This window comes from Vombatus ursinus, unplaced genomic scaffold, assembly GCF_900497805.2.
Source record: "Vombatus ursinus unplaced genomic scaffold, bare-nosed wombat genome assembly UNPS02007344.1, whole genome shotgun sequence".
Lineage (NCBI taxonomy): Eukaryota > Metazoa > Chordata > Mammalia > Diprotodontia > Vombatidae > Vombatus > Vombatus ursinus.
In genome coordinates this window covers 3,126,580-3,153,897 of record NW_020947122.1, presented here as the reverse complement: position 1 = coordinate 3,153,897, position 27,318 = coordinate 3,126,580, and the positions used below count along the sequence as shown (strand labels likewise).

At 39.1% G+C, this 27,318-nt stretch overlaps 1 pseudogene; it reads left to right on the top strand.

Annotated features, from left to right (window-relative positions):
- LOC114033732 lies at window positions 1–27,100 on the top strand (annotated as a pseudogene).
- Window positions 27,101–27,318: the final 218 nt, after the last annotated feature.

Sequence of the window (27,318 nt, the reverse complement as noted above, 5' to 3'; positions counted from 1 at the left end):
ATGACACCTGGTGGTGATCTAAGGCTGGCCCAGACTTTGAATCCTATAATCAATCCCCAAAGCAGCAATGGAGTAAGAAACTCCCACTGCAACCGCTGTCATACCTTCTGCAGAGACTCTTGGTTCCTGCTTGGGCAGCACAGGAAGGCAGTCCCCAACAGCATGGGCTCCATAGCGCAGATTATTTTGATCTTAGTTTTAAAGTTGGTCCCTATAGTACTGACTGTGCCTGTTTTGGTCCTGTGACACATGGGCATGGTGCTGGGATATCCATGTTTACTCAGTCATCTAGGGTGCAAGAGAGGGGATGTTCAGACTTCCTAATTTGGGAACTGGAACAAACATAGGGTAATAACATATACACAAATATACAAATGCAAACTCATGCTCATGCTCAACTGCTAGCATGAAACACAGACCTACCCACATGCACACACACACATATTACTAATGACAGGTGGAAGAATGCATGATAAATTTTATAGTGGGTGCCAATGTGAAAATAGTATTCCATTTGCAAAGCTTACTTTACAAGAACATGTGTATTAAGAGGTAGTATATATTCCCAAAATTGATGGTCATTAAAGAACACATTATTATTTAATTTACCACTAGGTGACAGCAGAGTCCACAGTATAATCTTCATAATTTTTCATCCATTGATAAATAATAGTCCTCCACTAAAATCCCATTCCAACGCTTTATTGTGGTGAAGAAGTGGTTTTGGTTTCTTAATGACTGTGCTGGTAGAATGTATGCTATGGTGAGCACTCCCATTATGGAAAGCTTCCAATAGGGTCTTGGTGATATACTTTTATGGTACCCTGGGACCAGTCTGAGTTTGGAGAAGCCTATAATTAGATTGGCCAGAAGGTTAAGATTTTGTCTAGCCCTGATACCTCTCACAGACTACACACCAGCCATAGATAGTTGATAGGTTTAATAGAGGGAGTACAATCATAGCAAGCATTTGAAGGCACTTTAGAGATTCCATTTTAACTGTTTCATTTTATATATGAATGATAAGGCCCAGAGGAGTGAAATGACTTGTTCAATGGCACAAAAGTAGTAAGTAGCAAAACTTGAATTTGAACCCAGGTCCCCTGACTCCAAATCCAGAACCTTTACACTACAACATGCTGACAAAATCACGGAACGAAAATATTCAAGTACGGACAGGCAATAGTTCTTGCAGCTCTCAAAAGTATCACATCCTATCAATATGGAATCTGGGATATCCAAAACAATGACTGTCATCTAGATCCTATTCCCTATATGGAAAAAAGAAAACTCCAAGCTTTAAAAAAAAAAAGAAAAAAGAAAAAGAATGATGGTAGCTCTTTGGGGCTGTGGAACTACTCATTTGACTTAATAGATATTATTGACAATGATCAATTCTAGCCTTCTCTTGAGTCATTCTCTGTTTCTTTTCATGGGATGGAGGTAACCCTAGGTTTTGAAAGCTATACCAGAACAGGGCAGGTTCTTGGAGGGCCCGTCAACTTTGAAAGGTACAAATATGAGCCCTCTATGCAAGAGGACCAATATCTCATAGTGTTAGAAAGACTCACTGCCACTGATTTATTTTTTGCCGTGTCACCTAATAAAGCTATCAGTTAAGGATTGGATCAGATGATGTCTAAGATCCCTTCAGGCTCCCAAAAGTCTATGATTACAGATATTCAACCTCAGTAGTCATTAGAATAGTAGAAAACCATTTCATGGAAGATTAATTCCTCTAGGAAGGAAGTGTGCAGTGCTAGCATTAGTAAGCAGAGAAAAGAAGAACAGCAGAAACAAGGAAAGATCAGCCAACCTTAACACACAAGGTTTTGGGGAAATGTAAAGTACACTTTAGTACAGGTGGTGGTTGAAGGCTGTTTCACAGAAGAATGCTGTGTGGGAAATCTAGAAGGGACTTGAAGAGTTTATCTAACTTGGCTCCTTGCTTCTGGAGAGAACCACACCTGAATCATCAGCATCAGAGTACAAATCCTTGGCACCACTCATGGAAATAACCTTTTGAGGTGACCTGTATATTTACATGTGGAGGTTGATAGCTTTGTGCTTGGATCTCCTCTTCCCACCTTACTCTCCACCCTACCCTACCAAACTTGGTATGCCATCAAGAATGGAATTAGAGGAACACATGTATTTGGGGATCTACTCAGGGGCTATGATCTACCAGGGGTGGGGAACCTGTGGCTTTGAGGCTATATGTGGCCTTCTAGGTTTTTGGGTGTAGCCTTTTGACTGGGTCCAAGTTTTATAGAACAAATCCTTTTACTAAGGCAATTTGTTATGTGAAGGTTGGATTCAGTCAAAGGGCCACACTTGAGTACCTAGAGGGCCACACTCGCTCTGGATCTCTTGACATTTGTGAATACCAGTGTAGCATGTGGACTGCCCGTTGACTATCCCTCACTCTCTATGAGAAACTATCTTCTTTTTTCAGTGATATATCCTATGATGACATTCTTGACATTGTTTCTCCTTTATAAGCCATTTGTAGTGTATTACAGCCTGCTTGTGCCCACCATGTACCTCTCCATCCCTCTTTGGGTAACTCAGCCTCAACTTTTGAGATAGTAATACTCCATCACTTGGAGTCATATAAGATCACTGAAATATGCCTTTATTAAACAAGGTTTTTGTTTCAAGAAGTTTGAGATTTTTTTTAAAGCTATGCAATTTCCCAAAGACAATCCAGCCTATTTGGTTCTGAGCCTAGATCACTGTCATTTTGCTATGTCTGTCGATAGATAGATAAATAAATAGACAGATAGACAGACAGATACATACATACATACATACATACATACATACATACATACAGCATTTACTAAGTGCTTACCATATTCCGGGAATTGTACTATGCTGAGGATGCAAATACAAGCAAACAGAATAGTTCCTGCTCTGGAGGAGCTTATATATTCTAATGGGAAAAGAAAACATATAAGGCAGAGGGGAGTGGGCATTGCATTCTGCAAATGCTGGGAAGGAAAAGTGGTATAGAGGCCTGGTACCCAGTAAGATAAGTCTCATCTACCAGAGCCAGGATCAGAGGCCATGGCTCTGGTCAGAGGAAGATGATGATAATATGATGGCCAAAGAGCAAACAGTATGATGAGGAGACAGCTGGGAGTGACCAGGAAGCCTGGTGATGACTGACTAGCTCTAATGATCTATCTCATCACAATGCCCCATTCACTATTTTCCCCACTGTGTGGACATCTAGGTCAGATAGTAGTAAGGAAATGAAGAAAAACTTCTCTTTATGATTTTAATAAAAGCTTTCCTCTTTCAGGAGTGAAAATGGGAGAGTGAGATAAGGCGTGAATGGGGATTTTGATTAGGAAGAATTAGGAAAGGGCTGATTTGTGAATGTGAAAGCCCTTCAAGAGAGTCCAAATATGTTAGTAGCAGGCTATGGAGAGAAAGAAGATGGTGTCACTTTACTGAGCACCTGGGTGAAGGGAACACTAGAAGGTAGGAGAGGCATGGGAAAAGGAAAGGGGAGAATAATAAAAGACAAATTTCATCTCCTCTCTTATCTTTTTTCTTTGTTTGGGTGAGTCAATTGGGGTTAAGTGACTTGCCCGAGGTCACACAGCTAATAAGTATAAAATGTCTGAGACCAGATTTGAACTCAGGTCCTCCTGACTCCAGTGCCAGTGCTCTATCCACTGTGCCAACTAGCTGCCCCTTCTCTGTAATCTTTTTAAAGCTTTGGAGTGACTTCTAGTGTCACTGAAAATAATCTCGGGCTCAGGGACGTGTGGACACCTGCCAGGCCCAGAGAGACATCAAGAATGGTTTGAACAATTTACAACTGCACCAGTAAGATATTCCCTGCACCTCTCTTCCCACAACCACTTCAACATTGTCATCTTTGCCAATCGGCAGGGTGCAAAGGATATGATTTCCCTGAACACTGCTTCGCAGAAATTTTGATTCCCTGAAGTTATGGATTGTCTGCAAGTGTTTTGAGAAAACTTTACCATGTGGTTTTCTGGAGATAGCACCACAAGAACTAAATGTGTTAAAGAACTGGCTTTAAGGGTAGGAAGGCCAGTGGCATCTGAGTCTGCATAGAACTGTGCTTCAAAGTATTCTAGGAAAAACCTCTCAACTTCTTGGTTGTACTCTTCAGAATGGCCGTATAGCTCATTGTGCCTTTAACTATGTTGGTGGTGGTGTTTATGTGTTCTGGACAATCAACGGAGCCTATAATCCAGAATTCTGACATTGTCTTTGCAGAAAATCTTAGCTGACATTTATATACTATCCAAAGAGTTTACATTATAATTGCCAAAAGTCCAAGTGACCCTAAATTAAATATTTGTTGTTGGAAGGTCAGTGTGAAAAGTCTGTGACTGCGGTAAGAGAAGAAGCTAGGTCTCAGTCATCCCCAGGGGCCATGGCTATTCCCTGAGCTTCTGGCCCACAGATTGAGGGGGAATCAAGTGGCTAATCAGAGGGGGATTGCAGGGATCTCTTTGCCAGGGCTGAGGCAGGAATCTCTTGCTTTGCCTGTGCTTGGATCTGGGTCACAGGTCTGAAGGGTGGTCCTGGAGCAAGGAGGAATGCTGGTGTGGTGAAGCTTCCCGTAGCGGTGGAGAGAAAACACCTCGCCCCTTATCATACCACCTTGGAAGAACTGAAAATTTTCAGGTCCCTAGAAATATCTCTGAAAACAGCTGTACAAACCCCCAAAACTTGGGACAGTATGTTCTCCACATTGGAAGCAGACTTTTACCTTAACAAAGAGTTTAAAACTCAAGTAATTGGCTGGGATCATGAGTAAGCAGCACAAAAATAGTCAGACTATATTATCTTACTTTGGTGACAAAGAAGATCAACGTATACAACCAGAAAAAGACAACTAAGCCAAAGCTCCTACATCCAAAGCCTCCAAGAAGAATATGAATCAGTCCCAGGCCTTGGAAGAGCTCAAAAGGAATTTTGAGAAGCAAGTAAGAGAAGAAGAGGAAAAACTGAGAGTTTTGCAAGAAAATCGTGAAAAACAAGTCAACAGCTTGCTAAAGGAGACCCAAAAAAATACTGAAGAAAATAACACCTTAAAAAATAGCCTAACCCAAATGGCAAAAGAGGTCCAAAAAGCCAAAGAGGAGAAGAATGCCCTAAAAAATAAAATTGGCCAAATGGAAAAGAAAGTCCAAAAAATTACTGAAGAAAATACTTCCTGAAAAATTAGAATAGAGCAATTGGAAGCTAGTGACTTTATAAGAAATCAAGACACTGTAAAACAAATTCAAAAGAATGAAAAATTAGAAAACAATGTGAAATATCTCATTGGAAAAACAACTGACCTGGAAAATCGATCCAGGAGAGAGAATTTAAAAATTATTGGACTATTTGAAAGTCATGATCAAAAAAAGAGCCTAGACATCATCTTTCAAGAAATTATCCAGGAAAACTGCCCTGATATTTTAGAACCAGAGGGCAAAATAGAAATTGAAAGAATCCACCGATCTCCTCCTGAAAGAGATCCCCAAAGGAAAACTCCTAGGAATATTGTAGCCAAATTCCAGAATTCCCAGGTCAAGGAGAAAATATTACAAGCAGCCAGAAAGAAACAATTCAAGTATTGTGGAAACACAATCAGGATAACACAAGATTTAGCTGCTTCTACATTAAGGGACCGCAGGGCATGGAATATGATATTCCGGAGGGCAAAGGAGATAGGATTACAACCAAGAATCACCTACCCAGCAAAACTGAGTATACTTCTTCAGGAGAAGAAATGGTCATTCAGTGAAATAGAGGACTTTCAAGCATTCTTGATGAAAAGACCTGAGCTGAATAGAAAATTTGATTTTCAAATACAAGACTCAAGTGGAACATGAAGAGGTAAACAGGAAAGACAAAAATCATAAGAGACTTATTATGATTGAACTGTTTACATTCCTGCATGGAAAGATGATATTTGTAACTCATGAGACCTTTGTCAGTATTAGGGTAGTTGGAAGGGGAAAAAATTATATGTATGTATATATAGATATAGATAGATAGACAGATAGAGGGCAGAGGGTGAGTTGAAGATGAAGGGGTCATATCTGGAGAATAAAATTAAGGGGTAAGAGAGGATTATACTAGGAGAAGGAGAAAGGGAGAGGTAGAATGGGGTAAATTATCTCACAAAAAAAAACAGAGAAGAAAAGGCTTTTACAGTGCAGGGGAACTGGGGGGAACGTGAGAGGGAATGAGTGAATCTTATTCTCATAGAATTTGACTTAAGGAGACTTAAACATACACACTCAATTGGGTATGGAAATCTGTCTTACCCTACAGGAAAATGGGGGGGGAGGGGACAAGAGAGTAGGGGGATGATAGAGAGGAGGGCAGATTGGGAAAGGGGGCAATCAGAAGCAAGTACTTCTGAGGAGGGTCAGAGTCAAAAGAAAGAATAGAATAAATGGGAGGGGTGGGATAGGATTAAGGGAAATAGAGTTACGTTTTTCACAGCATGTCTACTATGAAAGTGTTTTGAGTAACTGCACATACATAACCTATATTTAGTTGCTTGCCTTATCAATGAGGGTAGATGGGGAGGGAGGAAGGGACAAAATTTGGAACCCAAAGTTTTAAAAACACATGTTAAAAAAAAATGTTTTCACATGCAATTGGGAAATAAGAAATACAGGAAATGGGATACAGAAATCCATCCTGCCCTATAAGAAAATAGAAGGGGAAGGGGATAAGAGGAGGGGGGGAGAGATAGAAGGGAAGGCAGACTAGGAGAAGGGGTATTCAGAATGCATGCCTTCTTGGGGTGGGGGGAGGGGCGAGATGGGTTGAAAATTTGGAATTCAAAATCTTGTGGAAGTAAATGTTGAAAACAAAAAAATGAATAAAAATTACCATAATATTAAAAAAATATTTGTAAAAGAGTAATTGGTTTGAAAGGAAATAAAGTTTTCATTCACAACCTGTCAGATTACTTTAAATGCCATAGTTATGTACCAAGAGGTCATGTTTGGCTGGAGGGTGATAATCTCCAGAATTCTTTTGATTCCAAGTACTATGGACCTATTCCATATGGACTAATCAGAGGATGCATTTGCTTGAAGATTAAGCCTTTGAACAATTTTTGATTTCTTTTTAACAGCCCCAGTGGTCACAGATTTTCTGATGAAGAGATAGCATTTGGCCAACCAAATCACTTCATTATCATATCATGTTCCTCAACAAATATTTTTACTAAATCACTGAAAGCATGTATTTATAAATAAAATATTTGATATTGAATTTTATTTCCAAGTAGGAGGAAAGAAGAAAGGGAGTCTAATCTATTACTGAAGTTTTACATACATAACACACTCTCTCCTCTCCCTTCTCTGTCTTTCTCGTCCTCTCTTATCACTCCCCCCTTTCACCTCTTCCACCACCCCCTACTAAAAGTAAAAATGTGTGGATTTAAAAGAAGGAAAGATTAAAACCATCCTGGTATCTTGTGTGATCTAAATAGCTGGATATCTGGTTCAAAGACACAGATCTTTTACTTTTCAGTTGGATTTCATGTGTTCTATAGACCCAGCCAAAAAAATTCTACTCTTCCTTATCAATTATGCTTTGGTTTGGTTACAATAATCAGGAGGGTGGTGACCATTTATTTTTAAATACAGATCAAATCTTGCAACAACAGTAACTTCGCCTAATAAAAGTTGTCAACACCTAGGTTTGGCCTACTTACTCAACAAAAAGAACAAAAGAATTTCAGCAGTCTTTTGGGATTCTCCAAAATGAGATATGACCTGTGTTACACATAGGAAACTAAATATATAGAAATATAGAACTGTTTAATGGTTACAGTGACATCTATGAAATTTACAATTATAAGATAAGAAATAGGACAGGAAAATATTGGTTTTAAGATACCAATAACAGTGTACTCCAAATTCAGAAATTGTCAAGAATACTGTTTTTAGAATTAAAGAAAAAGAAAGAATCCCATTTAAAATGATTTATTGAAATCATAAACACCCATTACCTAAGTTGCATGACTGGGCTAGTTGTCTATACTATATCATTATGAAGCACTGCTTGGTTCTTGACCACAGATGATTATTTCCCCACCCTAAAGAAGGGAAAAACCAACCAACAAACTCTGTTTAACTTGATAATCAGGATCTTATTCTATTCTTATAAATAACCCAAATTGTTCATGCTGTAATTTATGCCCATTTCTTTTTTCCAGAATGGAAGGATAGATATTATTAATAAAATACCTCATATTTACAAAGTGAAAAAAAGAAAATAACTCCATACATACCTTTGTTTTTATTCTTAATTTCTTTAATAATTTAATATTTAATAATTTAACAATTGTGTCTTATTAATATTATAAGCATGAACAAGCAACTATTTCCTTACAGAAAGAATAACAAAAAAGAGAATTAGATATAACATGGTGAGATTCTATAATGTGGAGTTTATTTGTCTATATCTGTATCTATCTGTCTATATATACCCATACATATATTCATGTGTGTACACATATGCATATATGTGTATGTATATTATAAACATGGTTACCTTTGCCAAAGTACTCACCCCTGGAAAAGAGGTCCTGGGAAATATCTGCTTTGACAGAAGGAACTAAAAATTATGAAGGTTCTTTTCTTCCCTAATGCTTTTTGGTTATGGAAGAATATCTAGATAGGAGTTGAACTCCATGATGTGGCATAATCACCACCCTACAGGGTCCCATTGAAGGATGCCTTTCTCCTTGTTATGCCTGCTTCCCCTTTCCCCCAATCCTTGAGAGGCAAGGGCTAGACCACCATCTCTTAATTTCTTTCTACCCCACCCCTAGCTGAAATATTGTTGTCCCAGAAGGAAAAATTCTAGTTATGGCTGTAATTAGACATGCCTGATGCTTACCACATGTCTGCCTGGACCTCTACCATGTTTTATCTACCTCAGCGCTGCCTCACCCTGAAATATCCCTTTGCCAGCAAATGCTGACCCACTAATCCCATTGGTGAGTTCCTTCTAGGGGATTCTATTTTGAGAAAGGGCCATTCCTCATTCCCCTACCATCTCTGCTGACCCTGCTTCTGAATATGACACCATGTCCTCGAGTGGGTACCTCCCCCCACCAAATCTGCCTCCTGCACCCTCTCCTTGGTGTGTATTATCTTCTCCCACTTTCCTTGAGGAAAGACACTTTATACATATATATATATACACATATGTATATGTATAACACATAAATATACACATATGTGTGTGTATATGTATGTGTATATACATGTTTGCATATATACAGATATAAACTACATATGTGTGTACACACACATTCTTTGTTTGTACTCTTTCCACTAATGTCATGTGTTGTGGGATACAATGTCCTACCTTCATGAGGGAAATGTTTGATTGCTACTTTTCTTACCACGTCATTTCATTAAATGCCTTTGCTTTGAATTGATTGTGTCATCTAGTTACCAGTGGTAAACACATCACTGGGGCTTGAGAGCAAAATTCTAGATGTTGCAGACCCACAGAATACCTTGAACCTGGGGCAACTATATTTGGGGGGACTTCCTCTGAGAGTCAGGGGGTGCTCCCAGGTGTTTATAAAGGAAGAAGGTTGGTGACAGAATTGCAGTGGCTTAAAGGGCAACTGGATGGTGCAGTGGATAGAGTACTAGGCCTACAGTCAGGAAGACTCATCTTCATAAGTTCAAATCTGATCTCACACACTGATGAGCTATGTGACCTTGAACAAGTGACTTAATTCTGTTTGCCTCAGTTTCCTCATCTGTAAAATGAGCTAGAGAAGGAAATGGCAAACCCCTCCAGTATTTCTGCCAAGGCAACCCCAAATTGGGTCACAATGAGTTGGGAACAATTGAAACAACTGAACAACAACAACAACAAAAGGAACGGATAATTAGGATTGATTGGCAAAATTAGGAACAAGACAACAAATGTAGACCACATGCTCAAAGAAAAATCTGACATCCATAATTTCAATACTTTAATGAATTGTGGTTTCTCTGGTGTGAGTACTCCCTCAACCAATGCAGATTGCCATCTCTTAATAATTTAGTGGAAGGTCTTTGGAAGTCACCGTGGACAAAACAATTCATTGCCCTGTAACCAATCTGGTGATGAGTCTCTCCAAACTTGTCTAGGCTAGTTCTCAGAAGAAAGACATATAGTCCCTCACCAAGCCCATATTTAAAGTATTTCCAACTTGATGGGACCTGCCAGAGCTTTTGCTCCCTGGCAGAATCTCTAACCTAAGGTCACCTTCTCACCACAACAAAACATTAAAGAAGGACATTAGTGGAAACTGCCATCTGGAGAAAGGGAGAAAAGAAGATAGTAACCAGCATGGGTAGGGGAATCTGCTTTCTGTTCTTGATTCCAATAAACGAGCATTTATTAAATCCCCATTGTGAACCAGGTGTAAGTAGGCACCTAAAGATAAGGAAAACCTGAGCGTGTTTAAATGAGAAAGGGAAGAAGCATCAAGCAGAGTCTGAAAATGAAGATGCTTGAGAAGCTGGGAATAACTGTAGGAGAGAAGTCTGGAAGGAGGTGGGGGTGGGGTGCTGTGTATGGTGGAAGTCAACTGAATATCAGAAAAGAGAGAAGCCCATTCCTGTGGGACAGAAGGGAAAGATGTTGGGGTCAAGGTAGGGTAGTGCTTGTTTATAAAAAAGCTATTCAGATTCCTGCTGTCTCGCCTTCTACTGAGCAGTCCTGCTTTTCACTACATCTCATCATCTTTCATAGTGTTCCAGATCTATTCAGTTCCAGTTGTCTTCAAACAATACCCCTCTTTTCTTACTAAGGGGTAGGATAACAATGATAGGGACAGGGAGAACTTTCATGCAGGCTGATAAGTTTTCTATAGGAATTTTGTTGTGACTCAAGCCTGCACATTTTAAGACTTCTAATGAAAATGCTTATTTAACAATTATGATGAGGAAAAAAGAACTATCTTTGAAAGAAGCAAACAAATGCAAGGGAAACTCAGCCTGAAAGCTGTAATTTCCATAGCTGTTGCTGTTTAGCTATTGAAGCTAATTTGAAAAGCAAAGACTATGCCAGTCACCAGTTTTAATGGGGCATCTCTGGATAGTATGGGTTTCATGTCTCATTTTTTGCTCAGAAGAGAGTCCTCTTTCTAATAATATTGTATAGAAGTAGGGATCCATACTGCTCCAATCAGACACAGAAGGCTTGGGCTTTTCCCCTGAATCAATCGATCACTTCTGCCTCCCCCCCCCAAAATGCTATATGGCTGATAACTTTATCAGGTGAGACAGGCCTCTGATTAATTTTGTAAATCAATCAAGGGCATAAAATAGGTGTGAACAGCTTCCAGACCCTTCTACCAAAGCCATCAAGAAATTAAAAGTATAAGGTAGGTGTGGAAAAGTCCTTAATCAGTTTGGAAGAACAGAAATGCTTGGAGCCATTGGATGAAATGAGATGGCTACATAGGAAGTGTATTGGGATTGGTTGAAGAACATCAGTCACTTCTTGGGAAATTAAATAAAACAGCAACACCAATATCAGGTCAACATGAAGGTGGAGCAGTTTCTGCCTAGCCTTTGAGAGGGAATAACTTGGGAGAGTGGGGAAGACAGAGTCTCTATCCACTCTCCCCAGCTCACTAACTAAAGGAAGACCTTGCAGACTTCAAAAAGGTCAGAAGGAATTGAGACTTTCAATTGGATGTGGTAAGTGTTTCCTGAGTACAGCAATGACTGATGGCAGCAGCTGCATTGGGAGGCAAGAACAAATTAGATACACTGAAAAAAAGGAGAAGGGGGAATAGGAAATTATGTTTTTATATATATATATATATGTATGTATACATGATATATTTGAATATGTTTACATTTATACTTGCGTATATATGTGCATATATGTAATAACATTAATATAGTACCTAATATGTATCATTATTGTGCTAAGCACTTTATAAATATTATCTCATTTGATCCTTACAATAAACTCTTTGAGGTTAGTGCTATTATTAGCATTAGATTCCTCAAAAATCATGATTAAAAATAGCCTGGACACTATATTTCAAGAAATCATAAATGAAAACTGTACAGATCTCTTAGAACCAGAATGAAGAAAGAAGTAATCCATTCTAAACTAGGTTTTCTAACCCTAAATCCATCTTCTCCTACCTTCTCATATTCTTCTCTGGCAACCAGAATCACTGACACTTAGAATTTTAGCAACTTAATATTATCTATTCCAGGGAGTCTTTTTGTGTGTGTGTGTGTGTGTGTGATGTAGACCTCTTTGGCACTCTAGTGAAGCTGATGGATCCCTTCTTAAAATAATGTTTTTAAATGCATAAAATTAAAAAAAATATAGAATTACAAAGGAAATTAATTATACTGAAATAATTATCAAAAATTTGTTTAAAGTTCAAAGACTGCAGGTTAAGAACTCCTGATCTAACTTCATTTGACAGTGAGTAAACTGAAGTCCAAAGAAGGAAATTGATTTGGTCAAAAGACACAGCTAGTTGGTGACAGAGCCAGCCCTAGAATCTACATCTCTTGATTCTCAACCAATGTCCACTCCACCACACTATGAATTCTAGTAATATGGCACATACTGTTATTTATTTACCCATTTCTCCTTCACACCCACTTGCCCCACCTGTCTGCTCAATTCTCTTTCCACACAACTGCCTCATTTCACATTCAGTCATCCATTCCTCCCCTGTATACTCATAGTAATAACCAGAGCTGACATTTATATGACTCTTTAAGGTATGCATACATAATCTCCTCTGGCTTCCCTTTTCTGTAACCATATGAGCAATGCATACTATGTCATTCACTTATACACAGGGACTTGAAGGGTACTACAGAATCACCTTCCCTAGACGCCTTTAAGAAAGTCTAATTCTTAAAATCTCCAGTAATTTTAACCCTGTTAAGTTGATTTGATTAAGCTAAATAAGATAATTAATCCTATTAAAAATGCACTTCTCTCCCCCTTCCCCATGGAAGAGGGAGCCCTCACATCCCTGCCACCACCAACACCAAAGGCCAACCAATGACAAGCAATAGAAAGGTAAGCCCAAGAGCCTGGCATTCGCCAGTCTGCCAGTTGTTGTCTGCGTTGCAGACTACAAACCCTGCTACCAGCCCCAGCTGCTGAAGACCTGGAAAAGAAAGTTATTACCACTAAAGTTCTTGGCTCTTTCAAATGTTTCGACATCAGAAACAGACATGATTTTATCATTTTAAATGACAGATGCATGTACCATCTGCTTTGTTTCTGCGCCGTAAGGACCGCTGAGTCTTTCCATCTGATTTGAAGCTGAAACCTCCTACATGTGTTGTCTCTCCCTATAAAAATGTGAGCTTCTTAAGGGCAGGGCATGTCCTGCACTTCTTATTGTATTCTTAGCACCTAGCACGGGGCTTTGCACATAATAAGTGCTTAATAAATACTTTTTCCTTCATTCAATAAACAATTTTTAAGTGCTTACTAATGTACAAGGCTATGGGAACACACAAACATGAAAGAATTCCTGCCCTCGGGAAGCTTACATTCTAGTACTGCAGTCATATTGGTGATAATTTTATTTCTTCAAGAACACATGTGGTGGCAGCCTTGATAATCCTACTAAAAGCTTGTGGAGCAGTCCACCTTCTCCTGACCCTTGAACTCAAACTTCCAACGATCATACTTTACAAATGTTATCTCATTTTATACTCACAAAAACCCTGGGAGGTAGGTGCTGTTTTCACCATCCCCATTTTGTAGATGAGAAAACTGAGGCAGGTAGAAATGAACTAATTTGCTCAGGACTATAAAAATAGCAAGAGTTTGGGGTCACATTTGAACTCAGCATTTCCTTATTCCAGTGCTCTATCTACTGAGCTAGCTGAGGGTCATAAGAGTTCAGAGAAGGGAGAGATCATTATGGGCTAGAATGTCAGGAGGATTCAAAGGATTTAAGCTGGACTTTGAAGCATCATTAGAAGTTTGGTAGGCAGAGAGGAAAATGGGGGTTTATTAGTGGGAGGAACAATATGAGCAAAGTTAAAAGTTGAAAATGAGCACATTAAATGACGTTGATATTCTGGGGGGACCTTAAAGAGATCTTACCAGAACAAAGGGCTTATGTTGATACAGTGACAGCACAAACTAATCCCCAAACCACATACAAATGGGTCAGTCTTATACTTCTGCTTACATCTTTTCTGTGCCTCCATACTTTTTGAATCTTTGTCATTTTGCCCTAGGGACAAAATAAAGTTCTTGAGCCACCCATCATTGCATATAATAGCTATAAGCCGTTTCCTCGTCTCTAATGAACCTGATTCAGAAATATCTTCAACATAGTCTTAAAACCATCACCATCATCATCAACCACAACAATAACAATATCATGCATTTGTTGAGTGCCTACTACATGGAAGGCATTGTGATAGGCTGATGATAGTACAAAGACATAAACTGGTCCTTCGTTCAAGTCTTATGCATCCATTTATTTTATGGTAGCTCACTTCAAATTCATCATTTGGAGATGGTTTCAATCCACAGCAGCACCTGACGTAGGTGAGCAAAGGTAAAGCAAAGGCAGAGCAGTCCAACAATGGGATGGACTGCTACAGGATACAGTGAGTTCCCCATCGCTGGAGGTCTTCAAACAAAGGTTATATGATCACTTGCTGGTGTTATAGAATTCCTATTCAGTTAAACATAGAGCTGGATGACTTCTGAGGTCCCTTCCAATCCTGAGATTCTGCTATTATATAAGAAAGGGAAATAAATAGCATTTTGTTGTTCCTGTTCAGTCGTTTCAGTCACGTCCAACTCTTCATGACTCCATTTGGAGTTTTCTTGGCAAACATACTGGAGTGGGCTTGCTATTATCTTCTCCAGCTCTTTTTACAGATGACAAAATTGAGGCAAACAGAGTTAAGTGACTTGTTTAGGGTCACACAGCTAGTAAATGTCTGAGGCTGAGTTTGAACTCAGGTCTTCCTGATTTCAGGCCTGGTGCTGTATCTACTGCACCACCTAGCTGCCCACAGATAGCATTTTGTTGCCATAAAAAAGGTGTCTTGACAAATATTTTAATAAACTTTATTGATATCTTTTGTCTTTAGTTTTATTTCCTACCCCAGCTCACCAAACTGAACCTTTTTTTGGGACAAAGCATGAAAACAAAGCAAAAATATCTGATCTGGATTCTGTCTGGCAATATTGTACATATACATAATCTGTCCTAGTTAAAAGTAAGCTCCTCAATGACAGTCCCTGACTTCAAAGAGTTTATCTTCTATTGGGGGAAGGGAGGGAGATAACATGTACTTAAATACCTACAGACAAAATATATTCATGACTAATTTGTTTGCTTAGCAAACACTGTTATTTCCTCCTTGACTCAAAGAGGCCTTTGCACCTCGTAAAGGGATCTGGGTCCAGAGGCATCTTTAGAATTTATCATCTCATTATGACCTTGTGATTACACTCTGGGACTTCTGAGACTATATTAACTTAAGTTGGGGGGGGGAACCCAAGTGATTCATCTAGCCACCTACCTCTTCTTCTGGATCCACAGGCTCTACCTTCTTTTTTTTTTTTTTTTTTTTTTTTTTTTTTGTTAACAACGGATAGTTTGCTGCTAAAAAAAAGAATGTATGTGAGGGAGGGAACAGAGATAATGGAGCAGGTGAGGAGATAGTGACTATGTGCATAAATTGTCCCAGGCTGAGACAGTAGGTACTTTGAGGACGGCAGCTGGTGAGTATAATTTTCTTTTCCCTTCAAACATTTCTGGGAGGCTCCTGAGACTGCTGATAGCCCAAGAAGCCACCAGGAGAAATGCATCATTTGCTTCTAAAATTATTTGTGGGAGTAGAGGTAGAGAGTTACATAAGCAGGAGAGAATATTGAGTAAACATAGTAATTGCCCTTTACAGTACTTTATGTAACCTTTTGTACTGTGTAGCCTCAGTCATTATTTTAGACATAAAATTTGTTTTTATAGACATAAAAACTGTTTTTATGTTTTAGACATAAAAAATAGGGTTTTGGTTTTTTTTCGTGGGGGAGTTAGGGGGCATAGTGGATAGAACGTCAGGCCTGGAGTCAGGAAGACTCCTCTCCATGAGTTCAAATGTGGTCTTAGACACTTGCGAGCTAATTGTGTGACCCTGGACAAGTCACTTAATCCTGTTTGCCTCAGTTTCCTCATCTGTAAAATGAGCTGGAGAAGGAAATGACAAACCACTTCAGTATCTCTGCCAAGGAGAATCAGACACAACTGAAAAACATGACAACAAAAAATAGGGTTTTTTTTGAGTGACCATTACATTTTGGGGGAATATATAGATCTATAAATACAGATTACCAACTATTCCGCAGCTTACAGTCTTGAATACTTGCCTAAGTAGGTGCCTTTTCCTCATAGGGAGTTTCCTATAGAAATGAAATTGCAGATTTTGACAAAAGAACAAATGATAACTTAAGTAGCATACTGAGAACTCCTCAGACCAGATCTATCTGGTTTGAACTTTCTTGCTTCCTGTTCTGCACTAACTCCCCCAGGCCCACATGATATTTGGGTTGGGGTGAGTAAATTTCTTTCAACTCCCATCATGCCTCTGGCAGCGAACCCTAGAGCCTTGCTGATTACCCTGGAGTTTTACTTATTAAGATTGGATAGGGAAGGATGGGGCTGGCAACTTTTATCTTTATTCCTTCAGTTATGCCTAAATTGCTTTTCTCTCTAAGAAATTATATGCTTTTCCCCCCACTCTAAAGTCCTACATAAATGTTACTTATATGTGCTAATAACGGGCAGCTAAGTGTGACAGTGGATAAGTGCTGGACCTGCAATAAGGAAAATCTAAGTGTAACTCCAGCCTCAGACATTTATTCCCTGCATGTCCCTGGGCAAGTCACTTAACGTCTTTTTGTCTCAGTTTCCTCATCTGTAAAATGCAGGTAATAATAGCACCTACCTCATAAGATTGTTGTGAGGATCGGGACAAATGAGCTAATAATTATAAAGTGCCCTGCAGACCTTAAAGACCTATATAAATGCTAGCTAGCTATTATTGTTAATAAAAGTGATTGGATGATTGATTTAATGTTGGCTCTTAACTAGTACCTGTCAGGTTAAGCTCAGGTTGTTTTTTTATGTCTATACCAGTGCTTCTTGTCAGTCAGTCAGTCAGTAAACATTTATTAAGCATCTACTATGTGCCAGGCAACGTAGTAAGTGAATCAAGCCTAAGGACCTCTTTTAAATTAAAAAAAAAAATTGTAGGTGTTCACATGATAGCAGTTGTATTATTAGTATCAGCTGGGTTGAAAAAATACACAATGATAAAAAAAACCTACCTAAAATTTTATAATCCCTTAAAATGAATTTGTATTTTTTTGATTAGACACAAGGCAATAGCGATTCCACATAAAACTCATTATCTACATTGCATGTTTTGTTGGAGCTAAATAAAGATTAAAATGGTGTGTGAATTGGCAGAGTGACCCATTTGGGAGAGGCATCAGGTACAGTGGAAAAAGCAGTGACTCCAGGATCAGAGCAACCAGGGTTCAAATCCCATCTCTGACATTTAGGTTTATAACCTTGGAGAGCCACTAAAACAAAATCCTGTTTGGTATTTAAAGCCATTCATAACCTCATAAGCCTCCTCTTACTGCATACGTATGATTTGATCCAGTGACACTAGTCTCCTTTCTGATCTTCAGACAAGACACTTCATCTCCTGACTCCAGGAATTTTCACTGCCTACTACCATATATATATATATGATGTTTTCCCTCCTCATCTCTGCCTCCTGGACTTCCTGGCTTCCTTCAAGTCCCAGCTAAAATTCCACCTTATACAGGAAATCTTTCCCAGTCTTTCTGAATTATAGTGCCTTCCTGCTATTGATACTTTCCAATTTCTTCTTTCTACAGCTCGTTTGTACATATTTATTGGAGTGTTGACTCCCCCATTAGATTGTGAGCTCTTTGAGGATGGGGACTGGGCTTTTTTTCCTTTTTTTTTTTTTTTGCCTTTGTATCCCCAGCACTTAGCATATTGTTTGGCACACGGTAGCCTTAATAAATACTTTCTGATTGGCAGACTAGACCTTTTTTTTTTTTTAAATAGAGGGGCTCTCTCCACTGTAAAAAGAGAGGGTTAGTTTGGATGGTCTTTGAGGTTCCTTTCAGTTCTGTTGTCTGCCCTTCCTGCTCAAAGAGAACCAAAATGACATTACGATGTGGGGGTCAGTGTACAGTGTGAACGACTGTGGTTGATCAGACCAACAGGAGCTCAGAATGCTCTACCACAGGTTGGGCACAAATAGTCCATATAGTTCAGCTCTAGATCTCATGCTCCACCCCGTTCCCTGACATCAGATATTTTTTGCCTTAGGGATGAATGCAGGTTCACATCTCTGGTAAATAAGCAACCAGCCATCTGAAACAGGCAAACAAACAAGCCCAGGGCACCAAATCCATGCAGTGAGTGCCCTTTTAGCTGAAAACAGTGTCAGCATGCAGGTGAATTATTGGGGACAGAAAAGAAGGTTGTTGGCATTTGTTGGAGTTTGAGATAGCTGTGTAGCCTGGTACAGCTTATTATTTTTCCTCTTCCCCTGTACTCTTCTTTTTGTTATACCAGTTCCTCAGTATTACCCAAGAGAAAAAAGATCCAGGGCAGGTAGGCAGGTGCTTGTGCAAACCTGAATTTTTGTAAAGGTGTGGGTGGAGTAGAGCAAGATAAGAGGGAAGGATCAAAGTTCTATATATCCCAGTGACAGTATACTTGAACAAGCATAAAGTAACACAGTGAAAAGTCCTTATTATTATTAATCCAGAATCTTTTTGAATGGATATAAATTGGTGTAATACCTTCTGGCAGACACCCAAGTTCTGAAGAATAGTGACCTTCTCAAATGTCACACACAGAGGAAAAGTGAGGGCCCTGTTCCACAGAACATGCACCACTGGGACTGCATGTGGAATGTGACTTCACCTGGTTTTAAGAAGGAAGGCGGGGAGAGGGAAGGGAGCCTCTGGGCACACATCATAAATGGGCAACAACAACACACAAGTACTTCTATCTAGGGATATTGGAAGCAAGCCAGAGCTAAATAAGATATGAATTACCTTATCAAAGGGAAGAATTAAGGACAACAATAACAATTCTCATTTATATAGGGCTTTCCAAATACATTTATTTTATCTGATCCTCACAACAACCTTATGAGTAAGGTTGGGAAGCATTATTACTCTTACTTGACAGATGAGGAAACTGAGGCTTAGGGAAGTTATATAGCTTTATATAGATTACATAGCTTTAAGATTCTAAAGTACTTTACAAATACTATCTCATCATATTGATTATATTTGTACAGCACTTAGCATAGTGTTTGGCACTTAATAAGTGCTTTGAATGCTTATTCCCCACCCCCATCCCCATTTGTTCCTCACAACAACTCTGGGAAGTAAATACTCCTATTATCCCAATTATACAGATGAACAAGCTGAGGCAGACAGGTTGAGTGACTCTAAGCTAGCTAGTAAGTGACATAATTAAAATTCAAACCTACATTTTCTGACGCCAAATCCTGCGCTTTTTGCAGCCTAGTAGTACTTCATCATCCTATGCAGAAAGACAAAGAATCTGCTATTTCTTAGTGATATTTTAAATGCTTTGAAAATCCTAAAACACCATACTATTTCTCTGCTCAAAAATCTTCAGTGACTTCCTATTTTATCTAGGGCAAAATACAAAATCATTTATCAGCAATATGGCTCCATTATACATTTTCTGGTTTAGTTCAGGTTACTCCCCCTCACGCAAGCCTCTGCCTCTTAAAATCCTTAACTCCCTTCAAGTCTTATTTCAGGTGCTATAGGAAACCTTTAATGATCTTACTCTCCACCCCCAGCACCACTTAGTTACCATTCCCTGAAATAACATTATATTTACTTTGTATGTGTTTTGTATTTTTCTGTGTATATGTTATATTTTGACAATAAAATGGAAGCTCCTTGAGGGCAGGGACTTATTTTGTTCCTACTCCCAGTGCTTACTACAATACCTTTCCCATAGTAGATATTAATAAAATGCTTCTAAAATTAATAAATCTAGAAATATGTAATGATAGAACTTCAAAGTTGGTCCTTTTGTGAAGGCCCTCCCATGGCATGCAGGACCTGAGTATACTTTGGGAGGTTTCTAATCTCTGCGGCTTTTTGACTCCATAAAGAAAACTCACTATTTAACACCACCTCACTGGTCATCATCAACTCAACCTGTATGAACACAGTGCAGAAAATTCAAATAAAAGGAAAATAAAACTCACAAAACAGCTGATGGAAAAGAACAGTTCTCAACAGAGACATCTAAATGTTTCATGATTTAGTTTTCCTTATCTGCAAAATGGGAAAGTTGCGAACAGCAATGGGAATCATCTCACCACTTGAGTATTTCAGGAGACAGGAAACTAAACTTCATAAGAGATGTCACAAGGTAAACCTTGGACAAGAACCAAGAGTGGGTAGAACAGAAGACACCACCACTCACACTTGCTAAAGCTATTCTATACCAGGCCAAGGCAAAAGGATGGATAGGAAGTCTGATTTGAAACAGACATTGAGGAGTACTAAATGTTAAACAGGAGCCTTTAAGGCTATTTCCTAATTCCAGAATTCATTTCTACTAATAGTGGAATGAGGAGGCACTAGTAGTTGTTATTGTTTGTCCTTTGTTCTCGAAGAGCACCAATGATAGCAGAAAAATGTCTTGACTTGCAAGTGAATTGGATTTAAATGAGGCAGGGCTGTGCAAAGTCACCAGCCTCATTCTCTCCTCCACAGCCACCTGGGTCCAGTGGCAAGCTACAGATCAGAATAACTGGAGGTGGCCCTGGATGCAGTGGGAGACCTTGGCCTTTTTAAGCTAAGGTCTTTCCCAGGTCTCAGTTTGTCCAAGGCCAACATCCATTCAGTGATTTAGGCTAGGTAAGAAATGAAGCAAAAATGACCTTTACTACAAAGAAAGATTAAACAGCCCTTGCCTTTGAAGCCTTTCAGAAAAAAAACTGTTGCTCCCTGATGATATCTCTGATATGAAAGCGAAAAGCAGAAAGGGAAAGGCCAGTTTTGGAGCTACTTTACCGTATAGGAAGAGACGTTGAAATCTAATCACAGTTCTACCTACCCAGTTCACTTAGCCTAGTAGGAGAATCAGGAAAGCCCTCATGTATTAGGTAACACTTGAAGTGAGCTTTGAAGGAAAGCAGGGATTCTAAGAGGTAAAGATGAGGAAATTAATTTCAGGTACTGGGGCAGCCTGTACAAAAAAATGTAGATAAGTGTTACATGTGAGACATCACAAGAAAGTCAGTTTGGCTGACAGTAATGTCTAAGAAGGCTGGAAAGGTCAGTTGGAGTCAGGTTGTGTCTGGCTTTAAACGCTAAATGGAGGGATATGTATTTCATCTTAGAGGTAATAGAGAGCCACTGAAGTTCATTCAATACGGAAGCAACATGGTCAAACATGCGCTTTATGAAAGTCACTTTGGCAATTACATGGAGGATGAATTAGAGAGGAGAAGGACATCGTGATACAAAGAACAAAGAGCTGGTTTTGGAGTCAGGAAAGCCTGGGTTCAAGTCTTGCCTCTCACACATACTGGGTAATTCACTTTATCTCTTAGTAGGAATTTCCAGCCACATCAATTATGCTTGCACACATACATGTACACATTTTTAGAGAAAGACAGAGACAGAGAGACAGAGAGAGAGAAGAGAAGGAAGAGAGACAGAGAAAGAAGATAAGAGAAGAGAAAGAGAAGAGACGAGAGGAGAGATAAGGAGAGAGAAAGAAAGAGAGATAGGGATAGAGAGAAAGAAGAAGAGAAATCTATTTGGTCTAAATCTGTCATTTCATAAACACAGGGAACTCTCATTATGAAAACTCATTCCACTAACACAGATTGTCAACTTACCTGCAACTTAGGGAATTGCTTGGATCACTGAGAGGTTAAATGACTTGCCTGTGACCATGTGGTCAGATTATCTCAGAGAAAGGACTTTCATTTACATCTTTCTAATTCTAGTGTCAGACTCCTGTAGCACTTATACACTTGCCTATAGTACTTACATGCTTATAGAGAAAGGGAGGTACTACAGAAACCAACCTCTTAATGCCTACGTTGGCTTCTTTGACATCTGATGCCTTTAAGTACAACTTGCTCCACTTGGCATGCTCTTTTTGCAAACCTTTCAACGTAGCTACATAACTGTAATATACAGAAATTATAGCAGACACTCTCCTGCCGTCTTCTGGCTCAAATATCAGTGCACACAATCTCTTCTGCTTATCAAGCAATCAGGAGGTTTCTGGGGGAAATGTCTGATTACCATCTCTGCAAACCTCATAGAAGCAACTTACTTCCTTTGCAGATCTGGATCAGTAGAGACAAAATGCCAGACAAAATGTGTCTGCAGGATATTCTTTACTGAGATTACTAAATCTTAACTGAGATTACATTGAATCCCTTTCTACTTGGTTGAGTTACATATTGAGCAGAATCTCCACTATTTTTCTAACAAGGCGGTATGTTAGATTTGCCTTAAATTAAGGCTTATGAAAACTGTGGTGGATGGAAGATTAAAATAGGATTGCAAATCACTAGGGAGAAAAGAAAGAGTGTGTCTCTTTTCCCCTTCTCAACAGCCTTTTGGCAAGCCCTGTTTAGTGAACACCTCAGTGTTCTATGATACAGTCTTATCAATAAAATGAGATGTCTACAAAAGATTATATAGTTCAGCAGCAAAACATGTGTAAACACTATTCAAGGCATTAATTTCCAAAAACTGCCCTCCCAGGAATTAATCTACTGGAAGTAACAGTTAACAATACATTCTTTTATCACCTTGGGTTACAATGCCTGAGATCTGTTTTATCTGGATTTCCCTGATTATTTAGCTATAACCACGTGGCACTCAGCCTAGCTCTGGGTACAGTCAGAGAGATTTCATCTTATTTTTTCATGCTTTGTATAGAGGAATTAGATTGAAAGCTAGCTACATCATCTCTCTTCAAGGCATGAAAGGCCACAATTTAGCACAACAAGGAAGTTATTTACTTAGATCAATCTCAAAAGATCACCAACAATCTGTCGTTCTAGAATGAAGGGAAGAAGAGGTCTGTCTATCTCCATTGGGCTGACTCCTAGACTTCTGCTTGATGTAATGTCAAACTCTAGCCCTGGAGAAAGTCTGTATCCTGGAATTGGGTTTTTGGTTCTTAAATTTTAAATGAGCCAAACAATTAATAGCTAAGCTTGACTACTACCCTTCAGTGGCTGAGAAAAATGAGTGATCTGGCTATTTAGGGTTCTTAAAAAAGTAAGATTTGAAATTTGTAAATGAGAAGTGGGGCTCAAATTCTGTAAACAAAACAAACTCTTGAAACAATAAGACTTAGAGATTGATAGCAAACTAGATCAGGAATCAGGCCAGGTCTGTATGGAGACTCTCTAAGCAATCAGTGAGATCGATCTAATTCAGCTGATAAAATTTGTGCCTCCATTGAGATAACTAGCTTCAGATATCAGACAGTCTTAATTGCAATATCAGATAAAGAATGAGAGCTCTAATTGTTTGGTGATTAGATGTTATTATCACTGAATAAACAAATGGACTGGAAAACTGTGAAGCACAGATAAACAGAAGCAACTAGTCAGATAGGTTCTTGTGATTAGCTAGAAATGAAAAAGGCTGGAGCTCTTAGCCTTTAAAGCAGTACTGCTCTCTGTTGGTTTCAAATCTTTTCTGAATAAGGGTCAGAGTAAGGCTTCCACATTTGTCCCGCCATTTGGGCAGAGGGTTTCCTATTTCCACTCCTCCTTCTTCTTTCTTCTGCCAGCTGGCATGTTTTACATTGTTGTTTTTTGTTTTTTTCTAATGAGGCCCACTGGGGACCTGTGTCTCCTAGGCAAATCTTCAACGTGAGGGAAAGTTCTTTTTCCTCTCCAGTACTTCTGTTATTATTTAATAGGCCTATTGAGTGTATTGTGAACAGGCTCCTTGAATCTCTATGGTAAGTGATCCAAGTATCAAAGAATTCAGGATTCTTCCTGCATGGTATTACTAGTGGTAACCCATTTATTGCAAGTAGGCTGTGAACACCTCCTGGATCTGTCCTAGGATGAAAGACAGGCTGCACAAAAGCTCATGCTGACAGCCCATCAGAGGAAGCCTCATAATCAGACCTTGATAGAGGTCTAAAATTGGGAGACAGAATACTGAATGATTCTAATCTTTTGTGTGTAATCCTTGGTGGCCAAGAGAAAACATAACTTGTGCTTTTGGAAACATAACAGTTTCATCAGGGTGGAAAAAGAAAAACAAATGATTTCCTTTTAGGTTGATGTTTAAACTATACATCATGCTTAAAATGGAAACAAATAGCAATATTTCTGAAAGCATTCACATTCCTTTAAATCTTTGGAATAGTATAGAAGGTGAGGAGCTCAGTATTTTCATCATTCACTAGATGTGTTAAAGCTTATACGTGTATATTTATCTCCAAAAGGAATAATTAACTTGGGGGGGGAAGGGAATGTGTACTTATAAGCAATTTTTCTCGGGATATATACGTAATATTATATACATATTTAAAGTATGTTATAGTTTAAATTGAATATGATACTTTATGAAGCTAGAGAGACATTATGATACAGAAAGAGAATTGGACTTGGAGTCAGAAAACCTGGGTTTGAGTTCAGTCTCTACCAACTGTGTTCCTTTGAGCAAGGAACTGAACCTTTCTGGGCCTCAGTTTGACTACCTATAAAATGGGGATAATAATACTTAGACCACTAGCATCACCCTCCCCTAAAGCTAGGCTGCTCCTCATATTCTGTCCAGATGGCAGAGCCAAGAGGAAAGGGCAGAAGTTGCCAAAAGACAAATTTAGTTTTGATGACAGGAAAAATCTAAAAATTACAGCTGTCCAAAAGTGGAATGGGCTACCTTAAGAGATGGTGTGGTTTCCCCCCTCAATGAGGTCTTCAAGCTGAGCCCATATGAACCATTTGTTGGCATGTTGTAATTGGGACATCCTTTCTGGTATGAGGTAGATTAGATGGACACTACAGCCCCTTCCAATTCCTTCTGTATAGCATGGAGGTGACTTTGGTCTCTCATAGGTTGTAAATCCTACCAGGGTGGAGAACATTTGAGGACACATCTGGTGATGTACACTATTTAATCAAGGACCAGCCTTTCTAAGTTGGTAGAGATTCCTCACCACCAAGTTGGTTGCTAGATGTTTAAATTTTTTTTTGGCCAGTTACTCCTGAAGACCAGACTAAGGAGTAAGTGGTTGAGTTATGTGTAGACACAGCAAGCACACACTCTGAGGTACCTTCCTCTCAGAGTTGCTACTGGGAGCAAATAAGGTAATGAATATAATGTATATAAAGTGTTTTGTAATTCAAAAGCATTACATAAATGTAAGTTATTATTGTGTTTTTTAAAAAGTTTGATGTTCAAAATTTTAAATCTATTAATATCACGTATTTCCCTAATTTAAAAGTCAACATTTGACACTCACTGATAAAGAGCTCAAAGGATTCAGACTATTTTCCTCATAATAACCTTGTGACATAGGTAGAGCAAGTATTGTTATCTCCATTTTACACTTACTCCATTTTACACTTAAGTTCAACGAGGTTAAGGGACTCACCAGTGGTCACCAGGCTAGGAAATTTCAAAGCCAGGATTAGACATTTAAATTAAGTAAGGCAAAGTAAAGATTGCCAAACTATGGTATAATGAATTTGAAAATGCCAAAATAAAGAAGGTACATGATAATTTTTTAAAAAGTCACTTTCCTGATCTGTGGTTGGTTTCAAGGTTTATGTTTTTACATTTTTATGTTCAGTTATTTCTGCAAGCTAGGAAAGGAATAGTATCTGCACCAGGAAGCATGGTGGAGGTTTGGGAGACAGCTCTGGGGCACGAAGGCCATAGGACCCTAGGTGGTAGCAGTTTAGGATTGCTAAGGGATTGGGATTGTTCTGGGAAATGGAAGGAAGTTATTGATGCTGATGAAAAATCTCTTTAGAAGACAATGTCACCAACAGATACTAATTGGATGAGCTGTAAATTAGTTCAACCATTTTGGAAAGCAATTTAGAATGATGCTAAGATAATAAGTAAAAAGGTTTTACTATTTGACCTTGTGAAGGGAGCACCTCCACATGCAGCACAGCTCTAGTCACTCTATGCTAGTTCTTCTATGATTTTACTCCCAGCACTTATCTCCTCTTTTCTATTGAACCCTGAGTGCCTAATAGAAAACAGTCTTCCCTGAGTAGTTCCTATTATTCAATGCCACATAGAAATCCCCTTATAATTGAAGCATTTATTAAGCACCTACAATGTGCCAGGCACAGTAGAGAGTTTATATATGTAAATATATTTATATATGTGTGCATTTTATTTGCAAACCACATCATACTGCACATTGTATGAGATATCCCAAAAGTCTTAGCGCAGCTATTAAAGCTTAAAACTGCACTGAGACTTTTGGGATACCTCATATATTATATTCCTATAAATACGTAATAGGCGCATGTAGGTGAGCCTCCACAAATGTCACAGTGGATTGAACACTAGACTTGAAGTGAGGAAGATCTCTGTTCAAATCCTGCCCCAGACATTACTATGAGGCAAGGTGCTCTACTTTGTTGGGCCTCAGTTTCTTCATCTGTAAAATGAAGAGGTTGGATTCAAGGCCCTTCCATCTGCTATGATCCTACAATCTGTGGGCCTCTGGGCTACTTCTAATAGGTCCTGTGCATTAGGATAACAAAAACACACACCGTCAGTGGGAAGGGTGGCCTCACTGAGGGAACTGGCGTGGAGGAGCACACACGTGAGGAACACATGTGACCAGAGCACAGGAGTAGGAGAAACTCACACCTGATGCAGTCTGAGCGACTTGCTGGCCCTGCGTGTAGGTGATGTTCCCCTGCGCTTTCGCGTGCTGCTAGATGCCTTTCTCCTGGGCTTCTGGCTGTAGCTAGTTACTGCTCCACTGAGCATTTGGCTGTTAAGGCTGGAGTTCTCAGCAGGGGCCCTACCACTTTACCAAGTCTACCAACTCTCTTTTCACTTAGAGCTTCAGGGTTCGAGCTTTAGCTAAAAACTACTTCTCCATAAAGATGACTGGGGATGATTCCCAGAGACTTAGCTGTGAACAGAAAAAGGAATAAGCATTTATATAGCGCCAACTATGTG